This window comes from Paramormyrops kingsleyae, chromosome 16, assembly GCF_048594095.1.
Source record: "Paramormyrops kingsleyae isolate MSU_618 chromosome 16, PKINGS_0.4, whole genome shotgun sequence".
NCBI lineage: Eukaryota > Metazoa > Chordata > Actinopteri > Osteoglossiformes > Mormyridae > Paramormyrops > Paramormyrops kingsleyae.
Genome location: NC_132812.1, coordinates 56,462 through 81,194, shown reverse-complemented (window position 1 = coordinate 81,194; position 24,733 = coordinate 56,462). Strand labels below are relative to the sequence as shown.

Here is a 24,733-nt window from a genome sequence, read left to right as displayed (position 1 = left end):
TAGTTTGTCATGATTTCTTCACGAAAACACGTTTTCCTATAATGGTAGGTCGAACTCTTGTAGGGGAAGCGCAGGTTTCATGAAAACAACTCAGAATGTCAAGTTATAATGAAATCTTCATTTTGTGTTAGTTTGTCATGATTTCTTCACGAAAACACGTTTTCCTATAATGGTAGGTCGAACTCTTGTAGGGGAAGCGCAGGTTTCATGAAAACAACTCAGAATGTCAAGTTATAATGAAATCTTCATTTTGTGTTAGTTTGTCATGATTTCTTCACGAAAACACGTTTTCCTATAATGGTAGGTCGAACTCTTGTAGGGGAAGCGCAGGTTTCATGAAAACAACTCAGAATGTCAAGTTATAATGAAATCTTCATTTTGTGTAAGTTTGTCATGATTTCTTCACGAAAACACGTTTTCCTATAATGGTAGGTCGAACTCTTGTAGGGGAAGCGCAGGATTCATGAAAACAACTCAGAATGTTAAGTTATAATGAAATCTTCATTTTGTGTTAGTTTGTCATGATTTCTTCACGAAAACACGTTTTCCTATAATGGTAGGTCGAACTCTTGTAGGGGAAGCGCAGGTTTCATGAAAACAACTCAGAATGTCAAGTTATAATGAAATCTTCATTTTGTGTTAGTTTGTCATGATTTCTTCACGAAAACACGTTTTCCTATAATGGTAGGTCGAACTCTTGTAGGGGAAGCGCAGGTTTCATGAAAACAACTCAGAATGTCAAGTTATAATGAAATCTTCATTTTGTGTTAGTTTGTCATGATTTCTTCACGAAAACACGTTTTCCTATAATGGTAGGTCGAACTCTTGTAGGGGAAGCGCAGGTTTCATGAAAACAACTCAGAATGTCAAGTTATAATGAAATCTTCATTTTGTGTTAGTTTGTCATGATTTCTTCACGAAAACACGTTTTCCTATAATGGTAGGTCGAACTCTTGTAGGGGAAGCGCAGGTTTCATGAAAACAACTCAGAATGTCAAGTTATAATGAAATCTTCATTTTGTGTTAGTTTGTCATGATTTCTTCACGAAAACACGTTTTCCTATAATGGTAGGTCGAACTCTTGTAGGGGAAGCGCAGGTTTCATGAAAACAACTCAGAATGTCAAGTTATAATAAAATCTTCATTTTGTGTAAGTTTGTCATGATTTCTTCACGAAAACACGTTTTCCGACAATGGTAGGTCGAACTCCTGTAGGGGAAGCGCAGGTTTCATGAAAACAACTCAGAATGTCAAGTTATAATGAAATCTTCATTTTGTGTTAGTTTGTCATGATTTCTTCACGAAAACACGTTTTCCTATAATGGTAGGTTGAACTCTTGTAGGGGAAGCGCAGGTTTCATGAAAACAACTCAGAATGTCAAGTTATAATGAAATCTTCATTTTGTGTTAGTTTGTCATGATTTCTTCACGAAAACACGTTTTCCTATAATGGTAGGTTGAACTCTTATAGGGGAAGCGCAGGTTTCATGAAAACAACTCAGAATGTCAAGTTATAATGAAATCTTCATTTTGTGTTAGTTTGTCATGATTTCTTCACGAAAACACGTTTTCCTATAATGGTAGGTTGAACTCTTGTAGGGGAAGTGCAGGATTCATGAAAACAACTCAGAATGTCAAGTTATAATGAAATCTTCATTTTGTGTTAGTTTGTCATGATTTCTTCACGAAAACACGTTTTCCTATAATGGTAGGTCGAACTCTTATAGGGGAAGCGCAGGTTTCATGAAAACAACTCAGAATGTCAAGTTATAATGAAATCTTCATTTTGTGTTAGTTTGTCATGATTTCTACACGAAAACACGTTTTCCTATAATGGTAGGTTGAACTCTTGTAGGGGAAGCGCAGGTTTCATGAAAACAACTCAGAATGTCAAGTTATAATGAAATCTTCATTTTGTGTTAGTTTGTCATGATTTCTTCACGAAAACACGTTTTCCTATAATGGTAGGTTGAACTCTTGTAGGGGAAGCGCAGGTTTCATGAAAACAACTCAGAATGTCAAGTTATAATGAAATCTTCATTTTGTGTTAGTTTGTCATGATTTCTTCACGAAAACACGTTTTCCTATAATGGTAGGTTGAACTCTTATAGGGGAAGCGCAGGTTTCATGAAAACAACTCAGAATGTCAAGTTATAATGAAATCTTCATTTTGTGTTAGTTTGTCATGATTTCTTCACGAAAACACGTTTTCCTATAATGGTAGGTTGAACTCTTGTAGGGGACGTGCAGGATTCATGAAAACAACTCAGAATGTCAAGTTATAATGAAATCTTCATTTTGTGTTAGTTTGTCATGATTTCTTCACGAAAACACGTTTTCCTATAATGGTAGGTCGAACTCTTATAGGGGAAGCGCAGGTTTCATGAAAACAACTCAGAATGTCAAGTTATAATGAAATCTTCATTTTGTGTTAGTTTGTCATGATTTCTTCACGAAAACACGTTTTCCTATAATGGTAGGTCGAACTCTTGTAGGGGAAGCGCAGGTTTCATGAAAACAACTCAGAATGTCAAGTTATAATGAAATCTTCATTTTGTGTAAGTTTGTCATGATTTCTTCACGAAAACACGTTTTCCTATAATGGTAGGTCGAACTCTTGTAGGGGAAGCGCAGGATTCATGAAAACAACTCAGAATGTCAAGTTATAATGAAATCTTCATTTTGTGTTAGTTTGTCATGATTTCTTCACGAAAACACGTTTTCCTATAATGGTAGGTCGAACTCTTGTAGGGGAAGCGCAGGTTTCATGAAAACAACTCAGAATGTCAAGTTATAATGACATCTTCATTTTGTGTTAGTTTGTCATGATTTCTTCACGAAAACACGTTTTCCTATAATGGTAGGTCGAACTCTTGTAGGGGAAGCGCAGGTTTCATGAAAACAACTCAGAATGTCAAGTTATAATGAAATCTTCATTTTGTGTAAGTTTGTCATGATTTCTTCACGAAAACACGTTTTCCTATAATGGTAGGTCGAACTCTTGTAGGGGAAGCGCAGGATTCATGAAAACAACTCAGAATGTCAAGTTATAATGAAATCTTCATTTTGTGTTAGTTTGTCATGATTTCTTCACGAAAACACGTTTTCCTATAATGGTAGGTCGAACTCTTGTAGGGGAAGCGCAGGTTTCATGAAAACAACTCAGAATGTCAAGTTATAATGAAATCTTCATTTTGTGTTAGTTTGTCATGATTTCTTCACGAAAACACGTTTTCCTATAATGGTAGGACGAACTCTTGTAGGGGAAGCGCAGGTTTCATGAAAACAACTCAGAATGTCAAGTTATAATGAAATCTTCATTTTGTGTTAGTTTGTCATGATTTCTTCACGAAAACACGTTTTCCTATAATGGTAGGTCGAACTCTTGTAGGGGAAGCGCAGGTTTCATGAAAACAACTCAGAATGTCAAGTTATAATGAAATCTTCATTTTGTGTTAGTTTGTCATGATTTCTTCACGAAAACACGTTTTCCTATAATGGTAGGTTGAACTCTTGTAGGGGAAGTGCAGGATTCATGAAAACAACTCAGAATGTCAAGTTATAATGAAATCTTCATTTTGTGTTAGTTTGTCATGATTTCTTCACGAAAACACGTTTTCCTATAATGGTAGGTCGAACTCTTATAGGGGAAGCGCAGGTTTCATGAAAACAACTCAGAATGTCAAGTTATAATGAAATCTTCATTTTGTGTTAGTTTGTCATGATTTCTTCACGAAAACACGTTTTCCTATAATGGTAGGTCGAACTCTTATAGGGGAAGCGCAGGTTTCATGAAAACAACTCAGAATGTCATGTTATAATGAAATCTTCATTTTGTGTTAGTTTGTCATGATTTCTTCACGAAAACACGTTTTCCTATAATGGTAGGTTGAACTCTTGTAGGGGAAGCGCAGGTTTCATGAAAACCACTCAGAATGTCAAGTTATAATGAAATCTTCATTTTGTGTTAGTTTGTCATGATTTTTTCACGAAAACACGTTTTCCTATAATGGTAGGTTGAACTCTTATAGGTGAAGCGCAGGTTTCATGAAAACAACTCAGAATGTCAAGTATAATGAAATCTTCATTTTGTGTTAGTTTGTCATGATTTCTTCACGAAAACACGTTTTCCTATAATGGTAGGTTGAACTCTTGTAGGGGAAGCGCAGGTTTCATGAAAACAACTCAAGAGAGAGATAGAATACCGCTTCTTTCAAAAAGATTTATGACCCAAAGGTCATAAAGGTCACGGGTCAAAAGTTCACTGGATGGGCGGTTCTGGGGCGTGACGTCACCTGGCTGTGACGTTGGGATAGGGGTTTATTTGTATATAGTTTATTTATTTATTATAATTATTATAATTTAATTATTTATTATAATTTAATTATTTATTATAATGTAATTATTATTATTTTAATTTGAGTAGAGTGCTTATGAGTGTGTTGTTTTGTCTGCATCCACCGGGTGCCGAGCAGGGGACTGAGCAGGGGGGGGGGGGTTGTTGCGTTAAGGTCTCAAACACTGGGTCTGAGTGGGGGTGGGTTACCTGATGGAGTGTGAGCGTACGCTGTACCACCGTGGTAAGGTCCGTGGCTTTGGAGAATCTGTAGAAAAGGGCTCTGAGAGAGCGATGCTGTGTCTGTTGCGGTACCGTGGTAAGGTCCCATGGCTTTGGATAATCCGCAAAGGACTCGGAGAGAGCGATGCCGGAGAGCTGAGAGTTGTGCTGCGCGAGACTGAAAGAAATCCTGTGAGAATGACCAAGTTGGAGCTAAGAATGAGAGGAGGAGCTGGGTCTGACGTCCAGTAAAAAAACGCTTAGCAGTAGTTTGACCGTCTGTGTGTGTGTGTATGTGTGTGTGAAAGCCGACACCCCCCTGCAGCAGTAGCAGTTTGGCCTTGTGTTTTTCCTCATGCAACCTATGTACATCCCGATAGGTCAAATCCCGGTCAAACTGTAATTTCGGCCACAGATCAAGTTTGACACTTTGTATTTCAGTAAATTTTGTTAAAAGTTTTGTCTTTTCCCCCCGACTCCCCGCCACACATCAAGTTTGACATTTTGTATTTCAGTAAATTTTGTCTTTTCCCCCCGACTCCCCCCATACCGTCTACGCAGTTAAAACGTACATCGAAATAGACAACAGATAAAACTTGACAGGACGTATATTTCTCCTTAAAGAATCCTAAAAAGTAAGCAACCGGTGAAATTTTTATTACCTTGAGAAGGGTCCCCCTCCTTTGGTAAAGAGACACAAGTACCCCACACCCCGTATCATCAAGGCATTGCCCTACTGGAAAGAGAAAACTACATGGGACCTGCATAGAGTAAGTATATTATTTCTTTTACGCGTGTTTTATGATATTTTACGCGTGTTTTATGATAAACACAATACAATAAAATAACTTAAAATAATTATTTTATTTTTAGAGATTCAGCTATTTTGGGTTTGTTTTTTTTTCTCTACGGGAGACACTGCGGATAGAAAACTCCATATAGTGAGTATATTATTTCTTTTATACATATGATAAACGCTATACATTAAAAATAACTTATTCTAATAATAGGTATTCTCTATTATTTTATGTACAAGAGAGACGGCACGGACCGGTCAAGAGAAAATCTACGCAAGACCTGAATCAGCAGGTATGGATGGAGCAACACCCCCCCTCCTATACCTGAAGCGCTATTAAATGAAATAGACAACATCAACAACGCTAATAATGATGAAAATGATGCGGTTTACTTTGCTCAACACGACTCGCCACCCGCAGCGTCTGGTGAAGCGACGGCCCAAGAGCCCTGTTTGCTACCATCCTTAGAGACATTATTAATAACCTTCCGGTGCTGATAGGGTCGGCACCGACCCATTTTTAAGTTTAACATGCATAAAAGCACCACATATATTTGTGCATACTCTTAAAACAAAAGGCTCCATATTGAACCTTTTAGCTTGGTACATATATGACACTCCTTGGACATTCTCAATTAAAAGAAATGGCACCTTTTTGAAGGCAATGGTTATATTTCCTCTGGTTAGAACCCCTATAGTTCTATATAGCACACCCAAGAACCTTTTTTTTCGAAATATATACTGCATCAAAGTTTTTTGACTTTGTCAGGAATCTCTATTTAAACTAAATAAATTAAAACAAAATCAAGGTAAGGCATCCCCACACATGTAAGGTAAGATAAGACCAGTTCAGTTTATTTATATAATTCTCTAGAGGTTTATTTTATCATTATTTTTTATTGAAAACGAGAGGAATGCTGTCAAAAGAAAGGTCCAGAAAGCCACACCAAAAATATTAAAACCAATCTTTTCATGGATAAGGAAGCCTAACAAGGTAACCAAGAAGTAAGAAACAAATTGGATGATAAATAATTGTTTTGAGGGTATCTTATGGCTGATGTACTGTAAGACACGTGCTGCTTGACACCGACCCGTCTAACATAAGAGACAGGAACAGAAAGCTAACATAGGCCGAAGGTTAAGCGTGTTAAATGAAAGGCAGCGGGATAATTCCCCATAATGCCGCACTATAACAAAATCAAACGCGACGTGAAAACGTTTAATAGACCTCAATAAAAATGTCAGGGACGTCTACGACAAACGCAGATTGTTGCCTAGTGGGGAAACTGCCTTTTGGATACCGAAATGTAAAACTAGCAGCATCGCAAAAAGGGTGTTGTAAGTCTTTAAAAATATTTCATCGAATGAATTTGTTAGTGTAACATGAAAGTGTTTCAAAGATGTACAGATGTTTTAAAATGTAATATGAAAGTTTTTCAAAGTAAGATGTACAGATGTTTTAAAATGTAACATGAAAGTTTTTCAAAGTAAGATGTACAGATGTTTTAAAATGTAACATGAAAGTTTTTCAAAGTAAGATGTACAGATGTTTTAAAAAATGTAACATGAAAGTTTTTCAAAGTAAGATGTACAGATGCTTTAAAAATGTTCGGGTGTTTTATTTTCTAGACGCGTTGTACAAAAACGGTTTGTTATGTGTACGCAGCGCAAGCATGTTTGTACAAAGTTTTATGCATTCATTTTGCGAATCAGTTTTGAAATCTAATATGAACGTGGCTTTTATTTTACAAAAACAAAGTTGCAAAAAATTTGTAGGCTCTTTATCAAAGCAGATTTTGTTAATATAACATGAAGTTTTTTTTTATTATTTTCAAAGTTGCACAAGGGTTTTAAAATGTAACATGTACACGTGTGTTTTATTTTTCAAACTTGTACAAAAACGTGTGTGTACATTTATCAAATGAGTTTTAAAATGCAACATGTACAGGTATTTTATTATTCAAAATAAAAGTTGTACATACATTTTGTTATATGTATGCAGCACGGTCATGTTTTTAAAATGTGCTAATATTTGCGGGATGGTGGGAATAAAGCGTATTTAAAAGGGGTACCTCTCGTGGAATCTACCAATCTTTAGCAGCTTTTGAACCCTGAGCCACACGGGGACTGGGGTTTTTAACCGTGAGACTCGACACCTATAGCTACGCATTAGATCCTTACTTCAGCAATGGTCCCCATGTACCCAGTGTAGGGTCAGGTCCATCGCAAGAGAATGTCTCCGCCGTGAAAGAACGATCCACCAGCATTTTGTGTATCAACGAATCTGTAATCATTCTTTCCATTCATTATATGCTGAGTTTTCCAAAATTGTTTTTTAGCTGAAGCATCAAAAGCTGTAACTTCGAGTGCACCTGGTTTAATAGCATTTTATTTATAACAGTAGGAGCTTGTAAACTGCATTTAGCGGTCGCATGAAAACACATTAAAAACTTTAAAGAATAAAGCTTTAGTTATTTTTAATAAAGACGGCTTTCTAGTAAATGGTTTTCCTACAAGGTGACCCCGCGGCCTATACTTAAGACATCCGGGCGCCTGATTTGAGATGTTTACTGAGGACGGTATGTTAAGTTAACAGTGGTGACTGAGCTGCACCGTGTTTGACTCTTAATGAAACTTAGACCTAATTCAACAGAACCAGTCGTCATCCACTTTGCAGTGAGATTTCTGTGCGAAATGTGAACAAAGATTCATTTTCTTACTTTACCACTTATCGGATAACAAGGGAAATGGCAGCGGCAATAACCTACACAGTTATTTGTTCCTTCCATATGTATATATATAGCACCGCAGAACGTTTTGCACTTTTTTGCACTATTTGTTTATTGTTTGTTGTGTGTTCTACATGCATGTTTGCACTGGAGGATCTGCTTTTTATTCTCATTGTACATGAGTATAGTGACAATAAAAAGGCATTTCATTCATTCATAATATGTCGGACACAATGGCTCTGAGCACCAGGGAGTCCGCCGTGAGGCGCACGAGCTGCTAGCTGATGTAATGCTGCGAACGGTCGGGGCTCTGACATTCTTAAGGTGCGGCTATCTATCCCCGAGACACTTTAGCCAGGAGCGTGTATATTTGCGCTTATTAATGCTGCAGTGTCAGGGTTTTGCTGACTCTTATAGGAAGCTGGCTAGCAATAACATTTTTAGCTGGTCTTTTTCATTTAGTACATACACGGTTTAGAAGAAAACCTAATCACCATTAAAAAAAATAAATAAATAAACGTACAAAACTATTGAAATCCCCCAGAAGCATGTGCATATTTTTCTGGTTTGCATGTTGTGTGTGTGTGTGTGTGTGTGTGTGTGTGTGTGTGTGTGTGTTACCTAAGCACAGTCGGCCTAGTGTTTGATAGGTGATGGAGAAGCGTACGGTCGTGGGGACAATAAACTACATGCGCCTATGCCAACATGTGTTTAAGTATAGCGACAAACATGGACGCTTTCTTTAACGTAAAACAGTTAAAGGCTCATACGGTTTTGTTTACATTTTTATTTTTTTAATTTCAAGTAGCCTCTAATCACCTTACATTAGTTCTGATTTACTGTAGTCACCAATCAGAGTATTTTAAAACAATGGCACTGAAATGTCACCACATGTTAAAGCTAACAAAGTAACATGATTATATCAGCGGAACAAACCAGTCGCCGGTACGTATAGACAGATCATGTGTTGCTCAACAATCGACAGCATTTTGAAATCTATTTGTATTTAGACAAATATATTGGGAATAAAGCGTTGTGTTTTAAAAGGCAGACATTGAGGTCGAATTTAAATTGGTCACAATTGTATTGTTTTCCGCAGCTAGAAGTGTCGGCTGAGGTTGATTTTAATTGGCATGTCAGTTTAGGATTCTTGCAGTAGAAGTTATGTAGTGAATTGCGGTACTCTGAAATTAAGTGATATGTGTATTAGAATCGTGAAGCGTCATCTTCCTTTGTTTTAGGTTCACCCCGGGCATTTTATGAATTGTAATGTAATATCAGACAGTGTGTGATGAATTTCTGAAGGCCTGTTATAGGCCTATATGACAATTTCGTGGAAACGTCTCATGGAAAAATGTAGTTGCAGTTTGTCAGGACTAAAGACTGGCTAATGTGACATGGTGAACAAGTCCTGTGGTTAAAGAATGCCGGCCTGTTGCTTAAAACATTGTGTTGTATGCCGAATGTTTCTTGCCCATAGACTACATGTTGCTATACTGTTCCTTTATAATATTCAACTATTATTTTTTAAATCATTTAATGAAATAGGTAAATACCTCATCATTGATGACTATGGTCCACCTGAGTGACAAGTAACCCGTCCTGGACAGAGGTTTCTTCAAGGCCTGTTGTGGGAACCCCATGGTGTAGGATTAAGAGAAAGAATACAGGGAGTGGTACAAATGAGCAGTTGTCCTGCCCCCTTTTACTCATTTTGGATGCTTAAATTACTAAATTGTGATTTTAATGCTCATCTGTATGATTCTATGGTCTGAGCGAGTCTCCAGTACTACATGAATGGTAAACTTAAAAACTCTACTTCTCTTAGCTTAATGATATTTTCTTTTACTGTGTACGATTGGTAGAAATGAAAATCGTGATTTGTCTCTCAGCTTGTGTGTGTGTGTGTGTGTGTGTCTGTGTGTGTGCGTGCGGTGTGTCAACAATGGCAATTATTCACTAAATTCTAAACAAACCCACATATAAAACCCCCTCCCCACCCACCCCAGACACCTATAAAACACAGCATTCTTGCTCTCACCCCCCACTCATTTTGTGAAAAAGCATGTCTGTTGCCAAGACTACAGCTCGTGTCTTGAGTCGTACATACTATGACCCCAGCCACCCGGGGTCATACGGAGGGGCCTCCAGACTGCAGAGAGCCGTGCAGGAAGATACGGGGGAAAAAAGTGGCTACTGATGACATCAGAGAGTGGCTGTCTATGCAAGACAGTTATACTTTACATAAGCCGGCTAAAAAGAATTTCCCCAGGAGCAGAGTGTTTAATACCGAGAGCCATGTATCAGCGGCAGGCCGGTTTATGCGACATGCAAGGGCTGGCGATGTACAACGACGGGTTAAAGTATCTCCTTACGGCAAACCCACATATAAAACCCCCTCCCCAACCTCCCCAGACACCAGCCCTTTTCCTGGAGGACATGTCTGAATTTACTTTTGGGTCGATACAGCACAACAAGTCTTCTCCTCAACTTAACCCCCAGCGATCCCCATCCATGACCCTCTATACTTTTGGACAGCGAATGGATACAACGCCACCAGAGCTTCCTCAATACACTCCGCGGCAGGCCGCATCATGGTGCCCGTATGGGGTTCTGTTCCAGTCACAACCTCCGCGTGCGGACTCTGCCCTAATGGATACATCGCGGGTTACTGCATCGATGTTGGATGATTTCCGCGATCGTTTTGCGGCTCCATCATTATCTGGAGATTCTGGGTGTGGCGGCATCACCGTAGCTGCCATGAAGATAATCAAAGGGTCACTTGCCTTTATTCTGGATCGGCTAATCGAAGATGACTTGAAGGCGACCTGTATCGGCTGTACTGTGAAACACCCTAGCCTGCTTCAGCACACGTGTCGCTATGAACCTGTACCGTTTTATTTCTTTAACAATTTTGAAAAGCTGTTCAAAAAGCTGTATAGGCCACGGCTTAAACATATTATCACAAAGGCGGTGGCCATGTTTCACCCTCATACCGCTCCTGTAAAAATACATGCATCAATCGATGTGTTAGTTTCTGAACTTAAAGGCCAAATTAATGTACGGGCCAAATTGCGCGAGCTGAAACGCTTCGCTGAAGACGGTGATTGTGAGTATGCTGTAGATGAGGCGTTTAATGATTTCTGCAATTTGTACACATGCGAGCACCCTATGGCTGGTGTGTAAACGTCTGTCAAAATGTGATTGGCTGCTCATTTTTATATGCTTTCTAAATAAAATGAGTTGAGTCATGAAAACATTGTGTCGTTATTGCTAACAAGTACTTGACCGTGTTTATTTTACGCCATCAAAACCCTGGGTCATTTGGTGGCGTAGATAGATTATACAGGGTGGTACACATGTTGCCTGCTTAAGGGTGACATAATGGGGTAGTTGTACATCGCCAGCCCTTGCATGTCGCATAAACCGGCCTGCCGCTGATACATGGCTCTCGGTATTAAACACTCTGCTCCTGGGGAAATTCTTTTTAGCCGGCTTATGTAAAGTATAACTGTCTTGCATAGACAGCCACTCTCTGATGTCATCAGTAGCCACTTTTTTCCCCCGTATCTTCCTGCACGGCTCTCTGCAGTCTGGAGGCCCCTCCGTATGACCCCGGGTGGCTGGGGTCATAGTATGTACGACTCAAGACACGAGCTGTAGTCTTGGCAACAGACATGCTTTTTCACAAAATGAGTGGGGGGTGAGAGCAAGAATGCTGTGTTTTATAGGTGTCTGGGGTGGGTGGGGAGGGGGTTTTATATGTGGGTTTGTTTAGAATTTAGTGAATAATTGCCATTGTTGACACACCGCACGCACACACACAGACACACACACACACACACACACAAGCTGAGAGACAAATCACGATTTTCATTTCTACCAATCGTACACAGTAAAAGAAAATATCATTAAGCTAAGAGAAGTAGAGTTTTTAAGTTTACCATTCATGTAGTACTGGAGACTCGCTCAGACCATAGAATCATACAGATGAGCATTAAAATCACAATTTAGTAATTTAAGCATCCAAAATGAGTAAAAGGGGGCAGGACAACTGCTCATTTGTACCACTCCCTGTATTCTTTCTCTTAATCCTACACCATGGGGTTCCCACAACAGGCCTTGAAGAAACCTCTGTCCAGGACGGGTTACTTGTCACTCAGGTGGACCATAGTCATCAATGATGAGGTATTTACCTATTTCATTAAATGATTTAAAAAATAATAGTTGAATATTATAAAGGAACAGTATAGCAACATGTAGTCTATGGGCAAGAAACATTCGGCATACAACACAATGTTTTAAGCAACAGGCCGGCATTCTTTAACCACAGGACTTGTTCACCATGTCACATTAGCCAGTCTTTAGTCCTGACAAACTGCAACTACATTTTTCCATGAGACGTTTCCACGAAATTGTCATATAGGCCTATAACAGGCCTTCAGAAATTCATCACACACTGTCTGATATTACATTACAATTCATAAAATGCCCGGGGTGAACCTAAAACAAAGGAAGATGACGCTTCACGATTCTAATACACATATCACTTAATTTCAGAGTACCGCAATTCACTACATAACTTCTACTGCAAGAATCCTAAACTGACATGCCAATTAAAATCAACCTCAGCCGACACTTCTAGCTGCGGAAAACAATACAATTGTGACCAATTTAAATTCGACCTCAATGTCTGCCTTTTAAAACACAACGCTTTATTCCCAATATATTTGTCTAAATACAAATAGATTTCAAAATGCTGTCGATTGTTGAGCAACACATGATCTGTCTATACGTACCGGCGACTGGTTTGTTCCGCTGATATAATCATGTTACTTTGTTAGCTTTAACATGTGGTGACATTTCAGTGCCATTGTTTTAAAATACTCTGATTGGTGACTACAGTAAATCAGAACTAATGTAAGGTGATTAGAGGCTACTTGAAATTAAAAAAATAAAAATGTAAACAAAACCGTATGAGCCTTTAACTGTTTTACGTTAAAGAAAGCGTCCATGTTTGTCGCTATACTTAAACACATGTTGGCATAGGCGCATGTAGTTTATTGTCCCCACGACCGTACGCTTCTCCATCACCTATCAAACACTAGGCCGACTGTGCTTAGGTAACCACACACACACACACACACACACACACACACACACACACAACATGCAAACCAGAAAAATATGCACATGCTTCTGGGGGATTTCAATAGTTTTGTACGTTTATTTATTTATTTTTTTTAATGGTGATTAGGTTTTCTTCTAAACCGTGTATGTACTAAATGAAAAAGACCAGCTAAAAATGTTATTGCTAGCCAGCTTCCTATAAGAGTCAGCAAAACCCTGACACTGCAGCATTAATAAGCGCAAATATACACGCTCCTGGCTAAAGTGTCTCGGGGATAGATAGCCGCACCTTAAGAATGTCAGAGCCCCGACCGTTCGCAGCATTACATCAGCTAGCAGCTCGTGCGCCTCACGGCGGACTCCCTGGTGCTCAGAGCCATTGTGTCCGACATATTATGAATGAATGAAATGCCTTTTTATTGTCACTATACTCATGTACAATGAGAATAAAAAGCAGATCCTCCAGTGCAAACATGCATGTAGAACACACAACAAACAATAAACAAATAGTGCAAAAAAGTGCAAAACGTTCTGCGGTGCTATATATATACATATGGAAGGAACAAATAACTGTGTAGGTTATTGCCGCTGCCATTTCCCTTGTTATCCGATAAGTGGTAAAGTAAGAAAATGAATCTTTGTTCACATTTCGCACAGAAATCTCACTGCAAAGTGGATGACGACTGGTTCTGTTGAATTAGGTCTAAGTTTCATTAAGAGTCAAACACGGTGCAGCTCAGTCACCACTGTTAACTTAACATACCGTCCTCAGTAAACATCTCAAATCAGGCGCCCGGATGTCTTAAGTATAGGCCGCGGGGTCACCTTGTAGGAAAACCATTTACTAGAAAGCCGTCTTTATTAAAAATAACTAAAGCTTTATTCTTTAAAGTTTTTAATGTGTTTTCATGCGACCGCTAAATGCAGTTTACAAGCTCCTACTGTTATAAATAAAATGCTATTAAACCAGGTGCACTCGAAGTTACAGCTTTTGATGCTTCAGCTAAAAAACAATTTTGGAAAACTCAGCATATAATGAATGGAAAGAATGATTACAGATTCGTTGATACACAAAATGCTGGTGGATCGTTCTTTCACGGCGGAGACATTCTCTTGCGATGGACCTGACCCTACACTGGGTACATGGGGACCATTGCTGAAGTAAGGATCTAATGCGTAGCTATAGGTGTCGAGTCTCACGGTTAAAAACCCCAGTCCCCGTGTGGCTCAGGGTTCAAAAGCTGCTAAAGATTGGTAGATTCCACGAGAGGTACCCCTTTTAAATACGCTTTATTCCCACCATCCCGCAAATATTAGCACATTTTAAAAACATGACCGTGCTGCATACATATAACAAAATGTATGTACAACTTTTATTTTGAATAATAAAATACCTGTACATGTTGCATTTTAAAACTCATTTGATAAATGTACACACACGTTTTTGTACAAGTTTGAAAAATAAAACACACGTGTACATGTTACATTTTAAAACCCTTGTGCAACTTTGAAAATAATAAAAAAAAACTTCATGTTATATTAACAAAATCTGCTTTGATAAAGAGCCTACAAATTTTTTGCAACTTTGTTTTTGTAAAATAAAAGCCACGTTCATATTAGATTTCAAAACTGATTCGCAAAATGAATGCATAAAACTTTGTACAAACATGCTTGCGCTGCGTACACATAACAAACCGTTTTTGTACAACGCGTCTAGAAAATAAAACACCCGAACATTTTTAAAGCATCTGTACATCTTACTTTGAAAAACTTTCATGTTACATTTTTTAAAACATCTGTACATCTTACTTTGAAAAACTTTCATGTTACATTTTAAAACATCTGTACATCTTACTTTGAAAAACTTTCATGTTACATTTTAAAACATCTGTACATCTTACTTTGAAAAACTTTCATATTACATTTTAAAACATCTGTACATCTTTGAAACACTTTCATGTTACACTAACAAATTCATTCGATGAAATATTTTTAAAGACTTACAACACCCTTTTTGCGATGCTGCTAGTTTTACATTTCGGTATCCAAAAGGCAGTTTCCCCACTAGGCAACAATCTGCGTTTGTCGTAGACGTCCCTGACATTTTTATTGAGGTCTATTAAACGTTTTCACGTCGCGTTTGATTTTGTTATAGTGCGGCATTATGGGGAATTATCCCGCTGCCTTTCATTTAACACGCTTAACCTTCGGCCTATGTTAGCTTTCTGTTCCTGTCTCTTATGTTAGACGGGTCGGTGTCAAGCAGCACGTGTCTTACAGTACATCAGCCATAAGATACCCTCAAAACAATTATTTATCATCCAATTTGTTTCTTACTTCTTGGTTACCTTGTTAGGCTTCCTTATCCATGAAAAGATTGGTTTTAATATTTTTGGTGTGGCTTTCTGGACCTTTCTTTTGACAGCATTCCTCTCGTTTTCAATAAAAAATAATGATAAAATAAACCTCTAGAGAATTATATAAATAAACTGAACTGGTCTTATCTTACCTTACATGTGTGGGGATGCCTTACCTTGATTTTGTTTTAATTTATTTAGTTTAAATAGAGATTCCTGACAAAGTCAAAAAACTTTGATGCAGTATATATTTCGAAAAAAAAGGTTCTTGGGTGTGCTATATAGAACTATAGGGGTTCTAACCAGAGGAAATATAACCATTGCCTTCAAAAAGGTGCCATTTCTTTTAATTGAGAATGTCCAAGGAGTGTCATATATGTACCAAGCTAAAAGGTTCAATATGGAGCCTTTTGTTTTAAGAGTATGCACAAATATATGTGGTGCTTTTATGCATGTTAAACTTAAAAATGGGTCGGTGCCGACCCTATCAGCACCGGAAGGTTATTAATAATGTCTCTAAGGATGGTAGCAAACAGGGCTCTTGGGCCGTCGCTTCACCAGACGCTGCGGGTGGCGAGTCGTGTTGAGCAAAGTAAACCGCATCATTTTCATCATTATTAGCGTTGTTGATGTTGTCTATTTCATTTAATAGCGCTTCAGGTATAGGAGGGGGGGTGTTGCTCCATCCATACCTGCTGATTCAGGTCTTGCGTAGATTTTCTCTTGACCGGTCCGTGCCGTCTCTCTTGTACATAAAATAATAGAGAATACCTATTATTAGAATAAGTTATTTTTAATGTATAGCGTTTATCATATGTATAAAAGAAATAATATACTCACTATATGGAGTTTTCTATCCGCAGTGTCTCCCGTAGAGAAAAAAAAACAAACCCAAAATAGCTGAATCTCTAAAAATAAAATAATTATTTTAAGTTATTTTATTGTATTGTGTTTATCATAAAACACGCGTAAAATATCATAAAACACGCGTAAAAGAAATAATATACTTACTCTATGCAGGTCCCATGTAGTTTTCTCTTTCCAGTAGGGCAATGCCTTGATGATACGGGGTGTGGGGTACTTGTGTCTACCAAAGGAGTGAAACCCTTCTCGGCATACTAAAAATTTCTGGGGTTGCTTACTTTTTAGGATTCTTTAAGGAGAAATATACGTCCTGTCAAGTTTTATCTGATGTCTATTTCGATGTACATTTTAACTGCGCAGACGGTATGGGGGGAGTCGGGGGGAAAAGACAAAATTTACTGAAATACAAAATGTCAAACTTGATGTGTGGCGGGGAGTCGGGGGGAAAAGACAAAACTTTTAACAAAATTTACTGAAATACAAAGTGTCAAACTTGATCTGTGCCCCAAATTACAGTTTGACCGGGATTTGACCTATCGGGATGTACATAGGTTGCATGAGGAAAAACACAAGGCCAAACTGCTACTGCTGCAGGGGGGTGTCGGCTTTCACACACACACACACATACACACACAGACGGTCAAACTACTGCTAAGCGTTTTTTTACTGGACGTCAGACCCAGCTCCTCCTCTCATTCTTAGCTCCAACTTGGTCATTCTCACAGGATTTCTTTCAGTCTCGCGCAGCACAACTCTCAGCTCTCCGGCATCGCTCTCTCCGAGTCCTTTGCGGATTATCCAAAGCCATGGGACCTTACCACGGTACCGCAACAGACACAGCATCGCTCTCTCAGAGCCCTTTTCTACAGATTCTCCAAAGCCACGGACCTTACCACGGTGGTACAGCGTACGCTCACACTCCATCAGGTAACCCACCCCCACTCAGACCCAGTGTTTGGGACCTTAACGCACCAACCCCCCTGCTCAGTCCCCCCTGCTCGGCACCCGCTGGATGCAGACAAAACACCACACTCATAAGCACTCTACTCAATATAAAATAATAATAATTACATAATAATAAATAATTAAATAATAATACATAATTAAATTATAATAAATAAATAAACTATATACAAATAAACCCCTATCCCAACGCTCAACTGGCTCACAGCCAAAAAAAAAACCCCCCCTCCCACTACCTCATGACGTCACCCGGCTTGCACCCACCGCCTGTCACTTTTTGATTTATTTGACCTTTGTGACCTTTGACCCAACCTGTCACTTTGACATAAGCGGTATTCTATCTCTCTCTTGTGCGTATTCCAAACGGACACGGTGCTCAATTGCTCTTAAACTATCAACAATGGTATCATCGATGCTAACACCTTGAAGAGCAATTATCATCCCAAGCATTTCAAAAACTTAATCTAAACGATTCAAAACCGTATCTACGGGTAAATTATCCCTCTCTATCTGATCTGCTAAAATAAGCAGAACTGAATGAAGTTCATGCCAGTCCGCCATCCTCCATGACTTTTCACCTAGCACGTTGTTGCTAGCTGTAACAGCGGTCCGCCGAGCAGGTATGCAGGAAAACTAATCGATGTTAAAGGATGAGCCAATAGGCGTGCAGGTCCAACCCACTGACACTGATTGACAGACGAAGAAATTTCATGAAATGATGAAATACGGCATCATGAAATGATGAAATACGGCCATGAAATGATAAAATACGGCATCATGAAATGATGAAATACGGCATCATGAAATGATGAAATACGGCCATGAAATGATAAAATACGGTATCATGAAATGATGAAATACGGCATCATGAAATGATGAAAAACGGCATTATGAAATAAATACTGACTTTGAAAAATAAAAATATGAAATATTTCATAATAATAGGTACATTTATATAACAGAATGCAATATATTTCACAATAATGAGTTGTATTTCACAATATCATTCTCATATATTTCATAATACTTTTGAACACTATGGAGTTCCATAGGAGAGACTATGTGGCCTAACTATAAAAGTGACAAAAGGATTGACAAAGCAATTCAGCAAAGGGAAAGGCTGGGGCGAGGACTGGGACCAGCATGACTGCACGGTTTCAGTCATGTGGTATGTTCAGCTCTGAAATCAGATTGTATGTTGAAAATCCTAAAATTAAAATTAACCTTTTGTTTACTTAAGAATGATTGACAACATTAACAAACTTACTACTACTGTTACTATTTTATTAGTGGTGTTAACACATTGATTTGTTTGGCATTGTGAAAATTTGTGTTTCAGACAACTACTTGCAGGCACGCCAAGCAATGAAAAAATCTTTAACTTGCAGCACATCAGACATGCAGTCCGAACAGGATGACGAAGAAGACTCAAGACCTCGGAGAAAACCCAAACCTGTGTTAGTATTACTGCTTCAAAATTGATTGATTTCTGCATTTGTATTTTCTGAAACTTTAGTTACTGCTAAATAATTTAACTAATGAATAAGTGATTTATAAATAGTAATAAGTCTTAAACAACCTAACTGGGTTAGGGTTAGGTTACGTAATTAGGTACAAAAATGAATAGCATAATACTGAATTTTTTGATAATGTTTACTAATGATTTTTTGCAGTATCTAAAGTGTTTCCCTGTATTCTTAATTAAAATGTGGCTTACATTTGTGTGTTTTCTGCTTTCAGCCACTATTTAGGAGATTCTGACTTTGATAGTGATGATACTGAGATGAAAGCCCCTCACAAGAAACCACGGGACTATATTCCAGCTCTTCGCCTGCCAAGTACCTCAGTCCAGGCTCCTCCCATTCCCCCACCACCAAATGTCGCTCCTCAGGTGACACCTCCAGTAGCAGCAAAAGCTCAGCCTACTTACATGCTGTCTCTCCCCGAGATGAACACCACCACTTTGGACGGTCAACATCTTTTCCACCCAACTTGCAGAGTGGCCAGAACTGGAACTGGACAAATTCCCTGCACAGGTGTGTTTTTTAATCACCTACACAGCTGACATAGTCCTTCAGACTTGCCTCTTATTTGTGTTGCAAATATTAGGTCCTTTATGCCACACCCTTTTTATGGCACAGAGGGTGTTTGATTTCTCTTGGTGTGTTTGACAGTTGTCTTATCCCTGTCAATTTGTTATATTCAGTTATATTCCTGTGGAACAGTTTACTACATTTTCTGTCCCCAGTGCTATTGTTTTTATAGCACAATTTTTGCATCACTGTTTTGTAGCTTTAACCTACTGATGTACTCTTTTTTCATATTACAGCTGCCCAGTTGCATATGCTCACTCTTCTGGAGCAGGTCAAGCACCAACAAAGCCAAATCATTTTAATGCTGAATAACCTGAACTCAAAGGTCTTCGAAAACCAAGAGTGTCAGGAGTCTCTAGAGATGCCAGAAGGGTTGCAGTTCCCATTAAACACCACTGAGGAAGTGGAGCAAATGGAAGCATGGCTAGCTGATTCTGCAAAGACTGGAGCCAAAAAGAGTCTGGTAGTAAATTTAGTATTTCATATTTGATTTTTATGTGAACATTGTGCTCTGTTTTAACATCTAGCAATGTCTTAATGTAACATTTAAGCTTAAACATATGAGTAGTACGCTGTGAATAAGTTGGAAATTTATAAATACTGGAAACAAAACATTTCATAACTGAATTTTCGTAAAGCAGAGAAGCAATTCCCATTAATTTCTATTGGGGAAAAGTTGAGCGTTCCCAGACCCCAAAAAATCAAAGAAGGTATGATGTAACTGCACAGCTTAGATAAAGCAAAAAATAATGTATTACAGTGGAGTTCAACTTGCCAGTAGCAGTGACACATCTCGGAAACAGAAGCACAAAATAAAAGCATGGATTCTCACAGACCTGGTTTTTTGTCTCTTCTCATTCATTACTAAAATAAAAATTATTTAGAAAAAAACAGGTATTTAAAAATGTCTTTCGTAAAAGCATTTTTTTGTAAAGGGCATTCATAAAGCAGGGGATAGCTATGTATTTAATATCATCCATATTATTATTAAATATGACTTTGCATTTTTTATTTTACAGCTCAAAGTTTTATCATCACTAGGAGGGCAAGATGTGAAGAAGGTAACGTGGAACATCTTGGGTCACATGTTCAGCAACAGTGTTGGGAAAAAAATCAGTTGGAAGGGAGCCAACCAAAAAATGAAATTCAGTGTAATGAATCTGAAGACACTTTTGTTTAGTAAGTATTACCAACATTTTTATGTTATGGTTTAAAATGCGTGTGTTTGGAATATATATTAGCAACGCATCAGTTTGAACATTTCTCGGTTTGGTTTGTACAGCCCTAGCTTCCTGACAGTCATGTTGTGCCCAATGAAAAACAGTATTGTGATTATAATGGACAAAAAAATATGAAAATAACCAGTCTTAATAAACAATAAGGCCCAGACAGAGCACTGTATGTTCCAGATGAAGGGGATAAACTCCACATATATCTGTTTTTTCCCCATTTAGGAGCTGTTCGAGCATGCAAAGTGAGCAGCAATGCCACAGAAATGGAGATAAATAAGCATGCAATCCAATGGTTCAACCTTGCATCTGACCGTGGATGTGGACGCGGGGAGCGTTACAGGTGACGAACAGAGTAATTGGACCCCTGAACACAGGTTTCATTAATTATGGTGTTCAGTGTCCATAATCATGTCTTCTATAGTCATGAGATTTCCCATTTCTGAACCAAACACACCATCTATGACAGCTCTATTCAATTAAGGGATGCAGTGATCTAGTCTAAAACAACTGGTATATGGGGTCCTAGACAGGGACCACCTTGGACACAGGAGTGTGACCACACATGTATTGACACTAGGCCAGTTTAGAAAATTTTCTACTACATGTTCTGTTGAAAGCAACTAGAAACCGAAGCAGACACGGGGAGAACCTGTTAAATCCGGTTCTGACCTTTATAAAATGAATGACCTTTATAAACATCTGCCTTTGGACATAATCAACAATAGAGTGAGATTCTATTCTTTAGTGTTTTTAGTGAAACCATATGAGTCTGAACTTTGCTCAATTGAATAATTATAGAATTTCAGATTATCAGTCTTACCAACTTTACTGGTCTGTGTTATGTTTGTGTAGGGCTGCAACTAGCGATTATTTTGATAATCGATTAATCTGTCGATTACTTTTTCGATTAATCGATTAATCGGGGGGGGGGGCAAAAAACTATTTGATTTCCAGCAATTTTTAATAACCCAGTCTGTCTTTGTACAAAAGTTGTTTCCAGCAACTCACATAAAAAACAAATGTATGCTACATTAAGAGTATACAAAAAAAATTAATAATTTGTAGCAGCTGAATCAACGTAATGAAATACACAAAATCTTGTTTTATAAAGTGCAACCAGCATGGTGCTTTAGATAATGTATTCAGTACTCCAGTTTTTCAATGTAAAAGCACAGACTACCGCTGCTGCTACTAAGAATATTATTAAATAATTGTCTAATGTTATTTAATGTTGATACACATATATGACAGGGGGAGAGAGCACGCCAGCGAGTCTGTCTGCATTTATTACGGACAAATAAAGTAAACATTTATTGCGAAGAAAAAGCCTTTTCCGCATCTTACGCTAAAAATTACTGAGCAACGCAAATAAGACGATTGGTGACGAAAAACCCGTGAACGGCAGGCGGCAAATTTTGTTTTAAAACGTGTCCGGTTGTTTCAGCATACTACAGTGATGAACTGTAAATAAGATAAATAACATAAGGCTATTTAGTTTGTTTAATAAAAGGACAAGATATAAACCTGTTCTATCGGAAAGGTAGCCTTAAATGACTTCTGTTGCGATCTGGAGCTATATAGAAAATTAAATTAAATAAAATTTACTTGGGGCGCCCACCTAATAGAATGGTAGGGTAAACACGTTGTGGTATACTGTATGTAGCCGCATTTCTAGCCCCATAATAGCTGATTGTGTTGACAACCACGACTTCCCCTGCGTTCATTTAAACACATGTGCGTGTGTGAAGGGACGGGGCGGGTAACGCGGCCGGCAGTAACGCCATTGGTTGCAGTTATTAGTTATCCAATCCGACAGTAAACGGCTCATTAATAAGAATATTCTCAGAGTTATGGTCTCGAAATAAAATCCCGAGTCCTTGACAAGAACGAGTACAAATACGGCTGCTTCAAAGACAAGATCGAGACCTTCAAAAACTGGTCTTAAGTACTACAACATTTGATATTACTATAAATTTCTATCGTGAAGAAATGAAGCAGTGGTGTAGTGGTAACAAGAAATTTAAGGTGGGTAAACTATATGCACAGCAGAAAAAACGGTGGGTAACTATATCATTAACATTAGTGATCTTAAAAAAGGTGAGTAAAAGCTGTTTTGTAAATTTAAAAGGTGCGTAAATGGCGTTTATGTGCATTTACTTTTTTCTTTTATGGCGGTCGGCATCGGTTTATGTGCATTACTGCCACCGCGGCTTTGGTTAGCTTACTGCTCCCAAATTAGGAGGTTGCCACTGTACTTATGTGTATAATAACGTAGACCCAACTAATCGATTATTAAATTAGTTGGCAACTATTTTAATAATCGATTTTAATCGATTAAATCGATTAGTTGTTGCAGCCCTATGTTTGTGATAAACTAGTTTAAATATTAAGCATTATAGAATGAGTGAATATGATGTAGAATGCTACAGGGACAAGGGAAAGCAATGACAGGTGCTAATACTTAAATAAACTAATAAATTTAGATGTCATAAAGCCTAATGATTAATAGTAATGATAATTCTATCCCTAAAATGCTTTTGTTTGGTGGGAATACTGCAGGCTGTATCACTGTTTCACCAGTATAACTAATAATAACTGTTACTCTGGGAAACATACTGAGTGTAGGTTCTTGTGTTCCTATTGAAGCTGAGCTTGACGCTCGAAAGATTCTCCCGTCCCAATCCACTCCATAAAACTACAAGAAACTGCTTCGCAAAACTTAACTGTTTACTTCGAGTCTTTAACTAATATTACAAACATAAAATTTTATCCACAAAATAAAATAAATACATTTATATCAAAATTCGAGAGCATCTGCTCCAATCTAACCTCTCTCTCTCCTACCACCTATCCCCCGCCCCCTTATCATAATAAAAGCACCCCAATAGTGTCCATCAGAACTACATTAAAAGTCCTGTTTTTAAACATTACAAAGTAGATCCAATAAATCTTAACATTTTAAGTCATATTTGTCAAACTAATAAACTTGAATAAACTAATAAACTAATAAACCTTGAATCAATATTATCTACTGTTAATTATTCAAATCATATGAAATGCATTTAGGCTCCTACACCGAGGCTGTGATGACTGAGAAGATAAATGGACATATTGTACAGTCATAGGTAAAAATTATCATGAAATCAGTTGCCATGATGTATTGGTGCACAAAATTTTATATTTTTTCTTGTTTTTTTAGGGCTTCCACACCTGGACAGGATGGTTGAATGCTCAGTGGAGCATAAATTTGTTAAATGTTTGTCCTTTTATGTCTTAAAAATGTTCTATTTAATTAATTTGCAAAATGTGACTTTTTGCATGTTATGTTTACAATAAAATTTTGAAGATGAACAGGGTCAATTTGAGTGTTCCATGTATTCTATATTAGGTTAGATTAGATAGTGTACCAATTCACTTAGGATCCTGGAGCAGAAGTGGTCAGCAGTCAGTCTGGGAAAAATGAGTATGAGCCACAATCGGACCAGATCTGAATTTACCTTTTGACTCTGGTGCAAATACGGGCCAGATTTGGTAATATAATATTCAATGTAAAGCTGGCCAGATATGGCCCAAATCTGTTTCAAATCTGGAAAGCGGATTCGGACTGGTACTGGTCCGTTGTGCAAAAAGACACCGGGCCAGATGCGGTTTACGGATCTGCAACGGTTTCTGAAGAACATTTGGCCCGGATCCAGTTCAGACTCATTTTGCTATGTGGGATGGCACTCACAGGGCATAACAGCATTAATGCTGCTTTTCTCACACAGTTGATGATAAATAATTGTGAATCCCTTTTGTTTTCATTTAAAATCTGTTTCAGGTAAACATTTTGGGGCTTATTGGTGGGGCTGATGTGCGTGACTGCACTTGGCGTGTATTAAGGAAGGCGTTCTCAAACACGCTGGCAAAGAAGCTCAACTGGAGGGGTGTTAATGGAAAGACTTCTTTGGCCTCCCTTAAACTGAGAGAGGTAGTGATTGGTCAGTATATTTGTCTGGACATACAGTACAG

General features: G+C 38.1%; 2 long non-coding RNA genes across 3 annotated transcripts; one reads left to right on the top strand and one right to left on the bottom strand.

The window, feature by feature from the left end:
* The first annotated feature begins 4,517 nt into the window (after positions 1-4,517).
* Positions 4,518-7,345, top strand: LOC140578849 (uncharacterized). Of its 2 annotated transcripts, XR_011983123.1 has the most exons (3): positions 4,518-5,328; positions 5,432-5,499; positions 5,595-7,345. It is a non-coding gene; the product is annotated as an uncharacterized lncRNA (long non-coding RNA). The 2 variants fall into 2 exon arrangements; XR_011983122.1 differs by having other exon boundaries at positions 4,518-5,499.
* Positions 7,346-14,564: 7,219 nt separating this feature from the next.
* On the bottom strand, positions 14,565-16,753 carry LOC140578851 (uncharacterized). Its single transcript, XR_011983131.1, has 3 exons — positions 16,582-16,753; positions 16,411-16,478; positions 14,565-16,315 (listed from the first exon to the last, which is right to left on the bottom strand). It is a non-coding gene; the product is annotated as an uncharacterized lncRNA (long non-coding RNA).
* Between the last annotated feature and the right edge of the window lie 7,980 nt (positions 16,754-24,733).